The following is a 15,791-nucleotide window of genomic DNA, read 5'->3' on the forward strand; positions in this document are numbered from 1 at the left end:
TGCGGTGATATGTGTGTATGTATTGACAGGCTTTGATATCTGTCTGAAGTTTAAACTCTTTCATCTTTATGACTAACCGACAGAACAAAAAAAATGGTGATAGGTGGAGATCTGCCCTTTCACAGTACCTCCTTTCCAGCTCCCTCTCTCTCGTTAGTCTGTGTTCTCTTCTCGTTTACCTCTTCCTGTCAGCTCTCATCAGGATTATGTCTTCACTCCACAACCACAAAGACTTGTGGAAATGATGCTTCTCTCACTCTTGAACACACTGTAGATTTTTCAAAGGTTTAAACATAACTGGTCCAACACACACTCCATGCCACTCCAAGTCTTAGAGGCCATTAACACTGAATGTGTTTTTAAGTTTAAAAATGTGAGATGGAGGGCAGTGGAATAATAAACAAAAAATAATAATAATAAGTTCAACTTCTGTTAACCTGAGTACCATTCATGTGCAAGATGTGAGCGTAGCAGTCAAACACATCCATCTAGCGCATAAAAAAAATCAATACACTCAAAATCAGCACAGTAAAACATAAAAATGTGTTCTTGTTTTAACAGCCCCTTATACAGTCTCATGGTGGGGATGAGTCAGGAAAATGTAGTCTTTTTAGCATTAACATTTTTAGCAGAATTAGCAGTAAAAGGGCACAAATTAAGATATGCAGCTTCTCAGAAAAGGATAACGGAATACAGTGATTTAGTTGCCCGCATGATAAAACCGCCTCAGAAAAGTTGCATCTCTGAATTCATTCCCTGTAAAGTCTGCTGCTATAGCCATCAAAACACTGCTTGTCTAAGAAATCCACCACCTTCAACAATACATTTCAAAACAATCGCTGTCTATCCTCAAACCTCCTGCTGTGAGCTACATTTCTGTTATTATGCATAGTCTGTAGATCTCTAGTTTTGTGAGCACTATGATAATTCAGTTTTTTGAGATATGTAGCCGATTTTGAGTTGTATATCTGAATTTAAAATCTAATCATTCCTTGTTTTGGAAAGTTTGGAACAAACAAGATGCTGTTTATTGCAGATGTAACTTCTGTTGTAGAAGCAATGGTCTATGGAAAAGCATAATTCAATGTATTGGCAGTCATTAGTATTCAATAATGCTTTAGAATGATGGTTATTGCATTAACTTACAAAAATCAATACATTTGTTGCAGTTTTTACTCATTTTGTCCCACTTTACAATTAGTCGGTTTTTAACATGAACAGAGCAATAAATGCTTCAGAAATTTGTTTCATTGTTAGTGCATGTTGTGGTCAGAATATTTTAATGACACTTTCTGCAGATCATCATGCCAGTAGGAGAGCACAAATTAATGTGTCTTTATGAGCGAGTCACTGAATCATTCACTCATCCAATTCATTCATGAACACTGATACATTCAGTAATGAAACAACACAACTCTTTTTTGCTCAGAGACACACATTGGTTAATTTAGTGTGGGCTTTTTGTCCGGAATTTTTTTTTAGTTAACAAAGCAAAAATAGACATGTAACTGGCAGAATTTCGTCTAAAAATTTAAGTCACCCATTCAGTTGTTTACTGTATTGTTGTATAAAAAGAAATATCACACTTGCACTGGTTAATTGTTATGCATACAGTATAATAATATATTATGATGTTCTGCTCATGGACAAAATTGTGAGTATGCCTGGACACTACATACTAACACCTTTACCAAGGCTTTTGATGCAAATTCTACACTAGTATTTCCTGGCAGCGGCATCCCAGGAACTTCCTCTTGCTGAACGAGTTCTGAATGACAGGCGCTATCAGGGATAGCAGGGATGAAGGGTGTGTGTATGTTTGTGTGGCCTGTGCCTGAATGGAAAATAGGCAGCTGTCAGACAAGTGAAAAGTCAATATCTACAGACATCAGAGAGTCCAGAGGTGTGCATGTGTGTGATATATTTCCCCTGCTCAATCCACACAGAACTGCACATCGAAATCAGTTCAGTTCTCCACAGATCAAACAGTGCAGCATACTTACACATCTCCAGAGGACCCGGCTCTGCAGTTCAGTTTACTCCAGCGTCTCTCTCTTTTTCCCTCGACAAACACCTGTTCAGACGGCCGCCGCATCTCTGGAGACTCTAATCCGCTTCCCCAGTCCTCTCTTCCTTTCACCCTCCATCCATATCTCTCTCTCACTCTGGCTTGATTTCTCTGCCTGCTTTTAGTTCAGTGGAATTAGATTTGACTCAATCCAATTGAGTTCAGCTCCATCAAAGGATGTTTGTTGGCAGGATCAGTTAGTTCTCTTTTCAATGGCGAGCGTCATAAAGCCTATTCCTCTTTTAGACTACCTCTCTCTTTTTCCCTCCCCAGGGTCTCATTCCCTATAGCACTATGGTGTTTGTCCACTGATGTGTACTGTATGTGTAGAAACCTAATTACAGAGTGTTATAAAATGCTGTGTCATAAAGTGCATAATGCCTCTGTGCCATATAAAAATGATAATAATCACTACATAAGTACATTTTCTAAGCAAAATGTGAGTGATACTTTCCCGGTTAAAACTCACTGCCAGTTTGAGTTATAAACACTGCCACAAGAAAAAAAAAGAGCTAGAACCCATGTTTCTATGATATTCTACTACAGAGATAAGATTGTGACTGTAAGGACTGCCTGTGATCTTACGGGGGGCCTCAAGTACACTGCACCAGGGCGCAAGATCCCACCTTTTTGTTTCTATGAGATTCCCATGCAGAGATATGACTGGACCGCTGCATTAACGGCGCATCAGAGACGACAAGTGATGAATCTACTTCAACATATGCTAATAACGGCATATAACTGTCTTTTGTGGAACGGAAGAAGAGGTGTCTCCCATGTCGCTATGAAATTATATATTACATTTAGCAGACGCTTTTATCCAAAGCGCCTAACAGTGCATTCAGGATATAAATTTTTTTACCTAACATGTGTTCCCTGGGAATCGAACCCACAACCATTTGCGCTGCTAATGCAATGCTCTACCACTGAGCCACAGAAACTACAAATTATGGTGCAGAGATATGACTGGGGTCCCCACAGGTATTTGGGAGCCCACTCAAGGACTCTGTACCCTATCCCAATGGTAAAAAGAGCTGACTCCCATGTTATATGATGATATTCTTGTGCAGAGATATGACTGGGGACCCCATGGGCTGCTGGGAGTCCCACATGGAACATTAATACACTGCACCACACTCTCAAAAAAATGTTCAAAAATTTTACCTTTAGGGGTACAACAGCTTGTCATTGGGCAATACACTAAAAGGGACATTTACCCCTAAAGCAGTGGTGTAGTCTATGTGATAGGCAGGTATACACCGTAGACCCACTAGGAAAGGTCAAGGATTTCCGTATAGCCACTTAGAAAAGCACGAGGATACTTAACAACACTGTTTTGTGACAGAACTTTCACATGGTCCATTTGCGATCGCCCCCGGGTAGCCAATCTGTAAGAGAAAGCGTTCCTTTTAGTCACCCTCGCAGTGGAGTAGCACAAAATCGTGGGAAGATTTATTGGCTTTATCACAATATTGGAAATATTTCTGTTTTAAGCCATGAAGGCTGATATTAAGCAGCCTGCAAACTTTGAGCAAGAGTTATGCTGGTGAATGTCTAAACCTCAGTCAGTTATACACAGTGAAAGTATAAAAAGTAAAAACTGACAGCACTTTCAGCATCTGACGCTGCATTAACGGCGCATATTCTCTCAGAGACGACAAGAGATGAATCTACTTCAACATATGCTAATAACAGCATATAACTGTCTTGAAATATTCCCTTAATATTTATCTTGTGGCCCGTACATACTGAAAAGTTTTAGAAAAGTATTTTGCATTAAACAGGTTGTTTTTGAAAGTCGGTGCTTGAAATAAAGCTGCTCTTAATGTTCATTGATGACTGCAGTGTAAATCAAGTGCGGGGCCCAGTGCGACCGCACCAGTTGCACCGCCCTAAGGACGGCCCTGTGATGAAGTTTCGTGAGGACGCAGTATAACCTGATCAGAGCTGTGACAGATCAGTCAGCTGTCCCGAGCGTCTTTCACACTAGCCTCTGCCCATCAGACAGTCATTACCTGAGCTGGTCATGATCAAATATGTTAGCTTTCCTTGGCAGCAAAAAAAAAAAATGCATGCTTTTATTTTTAAATTGAACTATTTGAAAACGAAAGTACATGAGGCCCGTTGAAAGATTTCATATCCTGTGGCTTCCTCAAGTGGACTGCAATTGTCCTTTGAAGGGGGCATTTTTGCTCAGCCAATGCGAGTCTACGGGAAATTGTTGATAATTACAACACAATGTCATAGAGTAAGGTTGTCCATTCCTGCTTCTGGCGGGCCAGCGTCCTGTAGATTTTAGCTTCAACACACTTGTCTGGAAGTTTCTAGTCTGAAGGCATTGCTTATCTGGTTGAGGTGTGTTTGATTGGGGTTGGAGTAAAACTCTGCATTGCAGTGGCCATCGAGGAATAGTTTTTGGACACCCTTGTTATAGAGACACATGGGGCCTCAGTATACTGTACTATGGCAAGAAAGCCGACCCCTGTCTTAAAGATAAAATGCAGAGATATGACTGGTGATTCAAGGGCCACTGGGCGGTCCACATGGGGTCTCAATACACTATCTCAAGCCCACTCCTGTGTCTTAATAATATTCTGCTGCAGAAATGTGACTGGGGCCGCTAGAGCCTATTGGGGCCAACATGGAGCATCAGTGCAGAATAATAAGTATGATGAAGCTCTATTAATAATAAGATTAAAAAGTAATAACAACAGTTTGCAAAATGACAAATTAAAGAACTTGTATTTAATACTGTTTTAATGGTGCTAATATTAATATTCACATGGTGTATTTAAATAAATTTGCATGTATTGGGGTTAGAATTAGTTCTGTTCTGTTGGTTCAAGAAAGGCATTCAAATAGCTTTACATTTCACAATCTCTTTTACAACTAACAAATTGAGTTTAGCCTCTGAAATTACTTTATTATTTGAAATATCTCTCATGTCTCAAATTTGCTAAAATATATATTTTTTTTTTTGGTCCTGTCCACATTCATTGTTTTGAAAGACTAGAAATGAATTAACTTTATACGTGATGTGATTTTCAACAACGTCATGTAATTTCACTCTTAAGGGGTCTGAAAAGGAGAGATGTGATTCTTTCTGTTATTCATTTTTAGATGTCATTAATCATTCTGATATAAACAGCTCGACTGCGTTGAGCTTGTAGACGTGGGAGAGAGCTTCCATACTTCAAATGAAATTTATTAAGGCTGATTTTCAGAAAGATGAGAGTGTCGGCAGGACTCTTTATCAATTTGATTAGATTATAATTGAACATTAGCGCTGAATTCTCTCTCTTTCAATCATTATCAATAAACAGGAGCATATAAAGTAAAGCCTATGTTGAAATTGCCCTAAAATGTTACATCTGCCAAAAACAAAACTTATGCAAACAAGGTATGTTTTCTATAAACATATTTGTCCTTTGAGTTGGTACCAGTGCAATCCTGTTTTTTTTTTTAACAGACTTTTTAATTTTTAAATATAACAGATCAGCTATAGATAATTACCTCATTTTTTGTTTGATGAGGAAAATGTCAATTCTTAGTTAATGTAAATTTAAACATTTACTAATACATTGTTAACATCAAAAGTTGTATCTGTTAATTATTTTATGTAGCTAACACAAACTAAGAATAAACAGTTTATTTATTGGCTAACTAATACTGTAACAACTGTATTGCTCATTGATAGTTAATGTTAGCAAACTATAATACTATTCATAATAATAAAATACCCGATTCTGAGGTTTCCCAGCTTCACTTGAACGCAGCATTATTATTTAGACAATTTTTTAACAGTTATTTTAAAGCCAACCTTTAATACACTCATCAGGCCCTAGGAGGTTTAGTCAGTGTAAATTTGTGCTTGCATGCTTTATGTTCTTGAGCAGTTGTAGCAGTGTAGTTTCTTGGTTGATAATGGAAGCATGTCAAATACAGTCCCTGTTGAGGGAAAATTTAAAATCTGTCAATTTCTAAAAGCTCCATCATGTCCATAAGTGAGGCACTTTAGCCCATGATGCCCCAGGGAGCTGTCCCAGCATGCAGTGTGCTCTACATGCTTTGGATGAAATGTGTCTGCAAAAAGACAGGTAACATGGACTTGTTTTAACTTTGGGTCAGTTCAACATGTTCACTCTTAATAAGTCTTTTTCAAAGATTTTTTGGAGCAAATATGGTCATGAAGAACCATTTTTGATTGAGGGTTTTTAACTGTTATATTTCAGGTCTCCTCATATCCAGTCCTGGAGGGTTATGATTCTCTAATATTTTTTTAGTTGCCTATAATTCTCTAATAACTCTGAAGACCTTGATTAGCTTGCTCAGGAGTCATTGATTACAGTTGGAGCTAAACTCTGCAGGCCAGTGGCCCTCCAGAATCAGATTTTAGGAATTTGCTGTATGTTTTTTGGAGAGTTCAGTAGTTTTTGATGTTATGTTATGGTTCTCCAGATTAGCATATGGGTTTATAAGATTGTAACGTACTAGTACATCAGAGGTGTCCAGTCCTGCTCCTGGAGGGCCAAAGTTCTGCAGAATGTAGCTTCTGCTTGCTCCAACCACACTTAACTCGAGGTTTCAAGTAATCATGATGACCTTGAATAGCTGGTTCATGGGACTTATTTAGGATTGGAGTTAAACTCTGCAGTATAATGGTCCTCTAAGTCTAGGATCAGGATTGGACTACCCTGACATTGATCAGAGATTCTCACTCTGGCCCTAGAGCCTTTGAAACCCTGCTTCATGAAGCTTTGAAGCTTTTTTAAAGTCTTTTGTTTCAAATTAGTGGTTTAGAGTGTGCATCAGACTGGCCAAGACACATTATTTCAGCAACTGAGGCTTTGGGGGGTTAATCCAGTGAGCCATGAACAAATGTCCAATATGGTTTTAACTGATCTCGGGTCAGTTTTATATTCTCGGTTCAGTTTAAAATCAAACATGGATATAATGGGAAAATGAAGATTTTAATTCAGTCTCTAACTGGTCTGATTAAGGCTGGCCCCAAAATTATTTTTTTAATCATATCACTTTTTTCAAAATGTGAGAGGCCCAAAATTGATCCAGTTATGTAGTGTGTACCCCGCTTTAGCCAATTTCTTTCAAAGACCTCTCCAAAAAAAATAAAAAATAAAAAACAAAGTCAGGCTGCTTTAATAAATTCCAAATTCATTAAAACATTTGCAGTTGATTTGTAAAAGGTGTCGCTGTGTGTTTAGGCTGTGTTCTCATTGCATTTAGACTGTTTCAGCAAGCAAGCTTTGCCAGATCTGGGATTTTCATGCACTTCGACAGAGTAAAACATTTGCTTCAGTTGAGTTTCAAAAAGCTCAGTTTCTCACCACTACTAAACACTGAATCAGCAAGCCAAAGGAACTTGTAGGGTGACAAACTAATAAGATGTACCATATATGATAATTAGCACACTAATAAGAACAGGAACAATTACCATAAAATCAAAAACATTCTACCATCTAGTGGCCATTCGTTTGGAATTCGGCATTTGCTTGCAGTACACAGCATTGTGAAACTGCTCATAAAATAGATTTTTTGAGAAAGTCAGTTTACCCTTTAAGCTATACACACTCCCACAAACCTTCAAACATGCTAATAAGTAAACCTGAATTCATAGAGAGCCACTGTTGACAATCTTTTTGCAGATTTCTTTCTCCGTTCAGATTTTCCACTTCCATTCTGGCCATGATCCTTCAGACAGTATTGTACTGAATCAGCATCTCTCTCAGTCCGAGACCTTTCGAGTATTTAAAGCACTTTTGTTTAGAGACCTGTCTCCCTCATGCAGAGAACATTTGCTGTACTCTCATAGACTCCTTGCCACAGAAAGACAGTGCGGCTGTCTGTCTATCTGGACTAATGATTATAACACCTCCACAACAATTCACCATCTAATTCACACAAACAACTCCGCTGCATCTCCTTCCCTTTATTACGTTTGAAAACTCATTTTCTTTCAGCTTTTCAATTTCGCTGCAGTTTCTCCCCTTTCTCTCTTTCTCTTTTTCTTGTTCTTTTCTTCTTGTTTATCCATACAGGAGTTTCAAATAGATGCTGAGGAACAGGGTATGCTGTCTTGCTGTAAGCACCGATGTTTGAACCCGAACCGGAGATGGCCTCAAGAGGCAACACTCAATCCAGCAGCCAGAGAACCTGTCGAAGTGAGAATCCATTAACAGTGAATTAACATCTTTGAAAAGTGATAACAAGCAGAATCTTCATACTGACAGATGGTGGGACTTGTTTGGGACCTGATCTGTTCTGAAGGTCCTATAGTAATGTGTGAGTAGGGGATATGATGAATCAGGCCTCACTGTTCCAAGAAGCAACCTGATTAGTCTAATTTGGGCCACCTAAAGAAGATTTTATCATCCACACTTTTAAATGAACTTTAGTTTGTGAACCCACATACAGAGGTTAAAATAAGATAATTTCTCATTTACCATGTTACTTCTTGAGGAGATGGAGGCTAGACTACTATCACCCTCAGAAGGCTAATCCACAAACTGTTTAGTGGCTGTCAGAAGCACATGTCACTGGTCCAATTCGCACTGCTCCGAGTGCACACTAAAGGCCTTTTCACACTGAGCGTGAAAAAGCGAAAACGTATATCGGACGCGATGATGTGCTGTAATAAAACAATAGATTTCTATGGATGCTTCCACATAGACCGCGAACATTCACGCACTGAAAATGCAAATGTTTTTTTTTTTTTTTTTAACCAGTCATACGAATCTTTTCAGTTTTGCAAAGCTAAAACACGGGCCATCCAATAAGATTTGAGCTAGGATCACGTGACTGGAGCAGCTGCTGTTGCACAAAAAGGCAAGCGTGGAGGCGCTAGTTTCGAAAACCAGTGTAAACAAACACAGAAGAAGAGTATCCCGGATAAGATAAGATAAGAGAGTGGATGCTGAGTTCTTGTTATTGTTGGTATTTGCGAACAGATTTATTCTCACGTTCTTTATACAGAATAACATTTCTCTCAATTGTCCACTGAATTATGTGATTTGTAGAGCACCGTCCGTTTTCTTCCACGTGCGCGAGTCAGAGTCAGAGTGTGTTCACTCTTTTTCTACACATGAAATATGAAAGCAAACAGACATATGATTATGATGATATATTTTCTGTATGTGTTTTGTATGCAGCTCATGGTATTTTTATAGCAATAAAGGATGTTTATGACAAATATTAGCAGTGTAACGTTAGCGTTATTAAACATACAAACATGTGTCTGCTTATGAATCAAAATCAACTATAGAGTACAAATGGAAGTTATTACAAGCACTCGAAAATGGTTTAAAGTGGGTAAGCAAATACATTAAAATATACATAAATTTTTAAGTGTAGCTTGATGCTAATTGTACTTCAAATTATATTTTAGGATATTCTTGTAAGCACTATAGATAGTTTGTTTTTGGTGTAGAACCTTGTTTATCTTAAGTTAATGCTGTATACTGAGCAGCAGATGATGTTAAATCCATTTACGAGATACATATCTGAGGAAAAATACATTGTTGGTCGGCGCCACCTAGCATGCAAGCGTGAATTAGCAGAAGGCGAACAATCCTTTTGCGTCTGGTGTGAAAGCACCGTTTGACGGCGATTCGCATCACGCTCAGTGTGGAAAGGCCTTAACAAGGACCCTAAAAATGGCAACCTTAAACATCAGTCTCTAAGGAAGTAATCACGCTCAAGACACCACACGCTAACAATACAGTCCACCTTTGTTCAGCTGTTCCAAACTGGATTCAAACCAGCATCAATCAGCATGGGAGGCGGATGCGGTAACAATGATGCTAATGACTGCAGCCTCTAACACTGGGGTGTCCAATCATGCTTCTGGAGAGCCAACATCCTGCAGAGTTCTGCAGGACAGTTGCCCTTAAGGAACAAGTTTGGACACCCCTGCTCTAACATCATGCTTGTACACCACTTCAGGCAAGGGGAGTGTGATTTACCTGCACAGCTCTTACTAGCTAGCCTAATTTACACAATGTGACAAAATTCTAACAACAAGTCTATGCACAGAATAGTTACACACTAAAATGCTAAAGCGCATAAAAAATTTTTTTTATTATTATTATTATTTTCTTACCTCCTTTGATGATTCACAAGTCGGGGTGTTTTAATTATTTATTATCCAAGTATGCTAGTTAATCTAATTAGCATGTTAGAGACGCAGTGTATTGCTTGGCACATCTGGTCAGGACATGTCAAGACTTGTTATGTAGATGCACAGTCAGTTACATCATGGTAAGTCAGTAAAAACATGCGTTATGCATCTCTGAACGAGTATTGCAGATCTGCATATAACAGGTGAACATTTTTATCACTCCAACAGGAAACAGCAGTGACAAGTATCCAGCCTGTTACTATAAGCACTTCTGAAGAACTAATCTCTGGATTTGTGGCATCAAATCTCAGAGAGCTATTCAAAAGATTTATTTTTTTCTTTTTTTTTGAGACACTTGCTGCAGTAGCACGTAAAAGGGATATTCTTGAGCACCTTTATAGGCCAGGATAAGCTGCAATGTACACCAGCAAAGTACTGCACTATCGCAAAGTCTGAAACTCAACTCAAACAACACTGAAATTGTTTGACACAGTCTGTATGTACCCAGCAACCCAGACTTGTTCAAACACAGATTCCACCTTATGAAGGGAATATATGCTTCACGACAACATTTAAAATGAACATTTGTCACTGGTGTAATTCATATGGAAATTTCCCTCAGATGGCATTTAAGTGAGACGCACACACAAAGGAAGTGGTTGAGGGTGTATTGTTGTAATTCACAGTTCAATTTAAGAGTCATCTGTTTAAATTAGAGCACTGAGACAGAATGTGTGCGTGCACAGGGAGACGCCGCTGTAAGTATTCATCACTGTCGAGCTGTGTGTGTGCAGATGTGAGAGAGAGAGAACAGGATGGTGTGTGTTCATCTGTTTGTGTTTAATGTGTCTTACAGTTGCCACATCTTTAAGGTAAAACATGAAGTTCAGAGCATTTAATCCACGAGATGACATCGAGAATACTGTCACACACAGCCTGTATGTTCCTGCGTTAGCTGATCTTCTAGCCTGGCCAAATTGGTTATGCTGGTCGGTTCAGTGGTTTTAGCTGGCCAACCAGTTAAACCAGTTCTACAGTAAAATGATCAGGCTAGGTGACCATTTTAAACCAGCTACGATCAGCAAATTATTTTATACCTGTTAAAAGGTAAAAGTAATTTTTTATTTTGTTACAATGGATGTCAATCATCTTGAACTTATATTGACACCTAGTGGTGTGGATGTAGTAGGCCTATCATACAAAATAAAATAAAAAATTAAGTTATCAATGCCATTGTTAAAGCTCCAGTATGTGACTTTTGTAACTGACCACAAGAGGGCGCATTTCCAACAATAACAAAGGCGAAGCTTGATGACGCTATGAAGCAGGTGACGATGGGAGATGTCGTTTTTAATGCGTTTTCACCATAGCAATGTATCTAAATTGGATAAACGAATCATGATCACAGATGAGGTAATTTATTCGTTTTTGTATTACCTGTATATATGATCGTATTATTTTATGTCATCATAATTAATGAACTGCAAGGAACGTGAAATGTTATACTATATTATCCCATTACAACTTACAGCTATTTGTTAAATGATTTGTTGGGTTAATGTTGTGCAGTGTTACGTGTTTATGGTTAATGCCGTGTTGTTTAACGTGCTCAAACCAATCGTTCTAAAAGTAAATTTGAACGAAACATTTGCAAGTAATGACTAAATATATTTTTAACAAAAACATATCCGATTGTATTTAATTGTACTGCCATAATCTCGGTCACCACACGTGATAAAAATCCTTACCTTAGTACAAAGAGCAATATAACTTACGTTTTACTGGCACTTCAATACTCGCCAAAGAGTTATCATGATCCATAACAATGACAACCAAACCATACGCGCGACTATAACATAACGACCACTTCCGCATTTGACCATGTGATATTACACTTTTGAGGAACATCACCTACACCGGAAAAAAAGTATAGAGCGGACATTGCGTCACTGAGAGGCGACATATTTTTTCCGGCACGGCCAGTTATTTAAAATCGGAATTTCTCTGAAATAAAAAATCTTTGGAGACTTTTGAGATATTGTAAGTACACAACTGGAGGAAATATATCACACTGTGCAAGTTATTTTCGGAAATTTTATTACAAAATTCCTACATATTGGAGCTTTAAAATGCAAAATTTGTCACATAGAGTAAATGTATTTATTCTCTAAGCATTCCCAATAGCGGGGGGAGATATAACAAGATAAGTAGTACTATACAAATACAATTCAGCTGGTCATTTGATATCAACATGGCAACCCCCAAGAGGTAATCAGTCATACTGACACCTAGTGGTGTGTATATATGGCGGTATCACATAAAAACAAAATGTTTGAAGTTACCCAGTGGAACCATATTTAAACAGAAAAGGTCTACACATATTGTCAGACATGATCAAATATTTTAAATCAAAGATCAGCAGCAACAAGCATTTGTTTATTTCCTTCTCAAAAATTCACCCCCAACTGTACTCATGTTTTTTTTTTTTTTTTTTCTGACCATAATGTTTGTGAATATGTTAGGAAACTTCACAGTTCACATACTTTATTCTCTGAAAAACAATGCTACAGCTAGTTATTCTACTTTGAAATGTGTGTCCTGTGTCGGAATGTCTGTTTTTGTTTTGGTCTGTGTGATTCTGCCTGCTGCCAGTTTACCTGATAGTATTTCAACACCTCAGGTTGCCAGTTGGTGGAAAGCACGGTGTATTGCAGCCGTGGCCTGTAAACAAATTGGGTCAGAGATTGCTGATTCTACCTGATCTAAAATGCCTCGGCATCCATCTAAAAAGCTCTGTCACCAGAGGAATATTAAAACGTGAATAAATCAACTCATCAACTTACAGTGTAAGGTTCATTACCTTCCACTGTCAGTTGCGTCACTTGTTACTTTTGCATGTTCTCAATCTGGCAACCCGCGTGTTCTTTTATAAAAACTGTTTGTTTGTTTGTTTGTTTGTTTGTTTTTGTTTTTACATGTGTGGACATACAGTGGAACGAAATGTTGTGCCTCACAGGACCACGGTGCTACATAAATACAGACATACAACAATGAAGTAAAACAGTATAAACCTAAACACAACTAACCTACTAACAGATTTTGACTATAAATATACTATATATAAATGTTTACCTACTGTATACATAAGCTAAAAAATACAGATTATATGAATGCTTTACATAATACTATACCTATACACAACTAACCTACTGACAGATTTGGACTTTAAATAATATAAATGTTTACCTATACATAAACTAACAAAACCAAAAAAAAAATACAAACTATACAAATGCTACACATAAACACTGTACCTATACACAACTAACATACTGACAGAAAAAAAGTTAAATCCAAAAGTATTGTTTAGTGTAAAACATATTGAAAATTAGCCGATAGGCTATTTCATTAAATTATAAGCTTTTTACTCCAAAAAAGCTGTTTATTCAGCGTTTATTCTGCACTGCGTTGCTTCAAGTCGAAAGCAAATATGAAAACAGGAAAACAAAGCCAAAACCTGGATATTTTAGGAAATATAGCATGTATGGCACCCTACTATATGAAACTTAACAAATTTACATCAAAGGAAGAATGGATTCTTCTTTAAGTAATTTATACTTCCTATAATTACAGGAATTACAGGAAGGTTACAAATTTAAAAAGTATTTGCTAGTCATGTGATCTCAAGATGTCTGAACCTATGAGGCAACCCTCTTCATTTCTTTAAGGGAAAACATATTTGAGTTTTTCTTAATGATTTTTATTTTTTTATTTTTTTTCAGACCAGCAAAATCTAGTCACCAGCTGGTTGTTGTTTTTTTTACCATTTTTTTAACACACATTTACCTACATACACTCAGTAACCTTATGTGTGCCAGGTTCACTCTCCTGTTTTCTCATTTACAGACACCCCTGACCCGTCGCCTGTCGTTCTGTCTGTGCTGAGAGATTGATCAGAGGTCTGTAAACAGGAAATGAGTTGGCATTTCTCTGTAATGAAAAATACAGTTTCCAGCCCGCATTCACTGAGATTGACATTTTCCATTATGGCCTAAAAATGTACATATGTTTCTCCATCAGAACGCTGTGTGGCTGTTCTGGCATCAGTTTTTTGGTCAGGTCATCAATCTTAGCCTCTCTCTCTCTCTCTCTCTCTCTCTCTCTCTCTCTCTGCTATGCTGCACCACTCACCAGTGTGATTTATTGAAACAGAGGTGGCGGAACCCAATGATGCTAGGGGCCGGTAAATCCTGATAAAAACTTGGATAAAAGCAATTTAATGCTGTCAGTCATGTAATACTGGCCTCTGTCATGGAGTGTGTGCACTGGAGAGGGTGTGAAATAAATTAATAAAATAATCTGCAAGAAGATTGTTGTTAATGGATAGATGTTTAGAAGAGTCAAATCTGGACATACAGTTCATCTACAGCAGATTTCAAATTTCATTACAGGTTAAATGAGTTAATTCAGTCCAGTGGGGTTGCTCTCACACCCTCTTGAGGCTTGGGTTCAGGTGTGGACCTTCATGGTGACATTTTATCTACAAATGCATGTGTTTTTGTATTGCTCAGATCATACAAATTCATGTGAAATCACCAATTCATAAAATACTTACAAATTCTCATGAAAGCAGTGTTGACTCTTTTAATAATATTTATCATTTTTACAGCTAAAATCTGATAATATGACAACTAATATGTTGCAGCCATAGACTTTAGGGCAGTGCTCTGATCTATGGCAAAGTAGCAATTATGGTGACCCGAGTTTGAGTCCTGTCCCTGTTCCTCTTTTTTTCTCCCATTGTGTCCCATTCACTCTTACAATATTATGTCTAAGAAGGCAAAAGGCTAAATACTGTACATATTCAAATATGCCAACTCTGGAGAGTCAGGTAAAATGTTTTGTTTGTTGAATGTCAATTTTCAATCATAAAAGTCTATCCACTTTATTTTTAATATATAAATAAGGGCAAACTAAATCTACAACGCACATGCTGCTGCTGGTGAACATGTACAGTAGGATATGCTTTCAAAATTCAGTTTCATTGTTGAATTTGGGTATATATTATACATTTAGAAAAGGTCAGACTATTGACAGGGAGGTTGAGGGTAAAAATTCGAGACTTGTTGTGGGTGTGTAATCAACACAGTATGTGCAAAAGGCCTTGGTAGGCCTCAAGAGACCATTTAATTCAGCATGGTAGACATTAAATCAGAGACCATCGGAAAGCTAGCCGTGGTTTTATGTCGATCCTCTGCTCTGTAGTAGAATGCACACAAGAAGAGAAACCTAAACATGCTGCATACACACATACTGTACACACACACACACCAAACAAGCACTTGTTCCTCTCACACTGCATTATTGGTCGTACAGCCTGAGAACTTTAACAACATTTCCACAACCTAATTTCAGCATTCCAATAACATTATTTCCATTCCTGGCATGAGTTCGCTGGCATAGTCCCTGATCGTGATTAATCCTAATCAACACTCTCTGATGTTAATGATGAAACCTGTTCATTTCAGCTGTGCAGGTCATGTAATAATTTATACGCTTATTAAAAATGCACTGCATTTGATTCTCAAT

This window comes from Cyprinus carpio, chromosome A20 (genome assembly GCF_018340385.1).
Source record: "Cyprinus carpio isolate SPL01 chromosome A20, ASM1834038v1, whole genome shotgun sequence".
In the NCBI taxonomy this organism is placed as follows: Eukaryota; Metazoa; Chordata; class Actinopteri; order Cypriniformes; family Cyprinidae; genus Cyprinus; species Cyprinus carpio.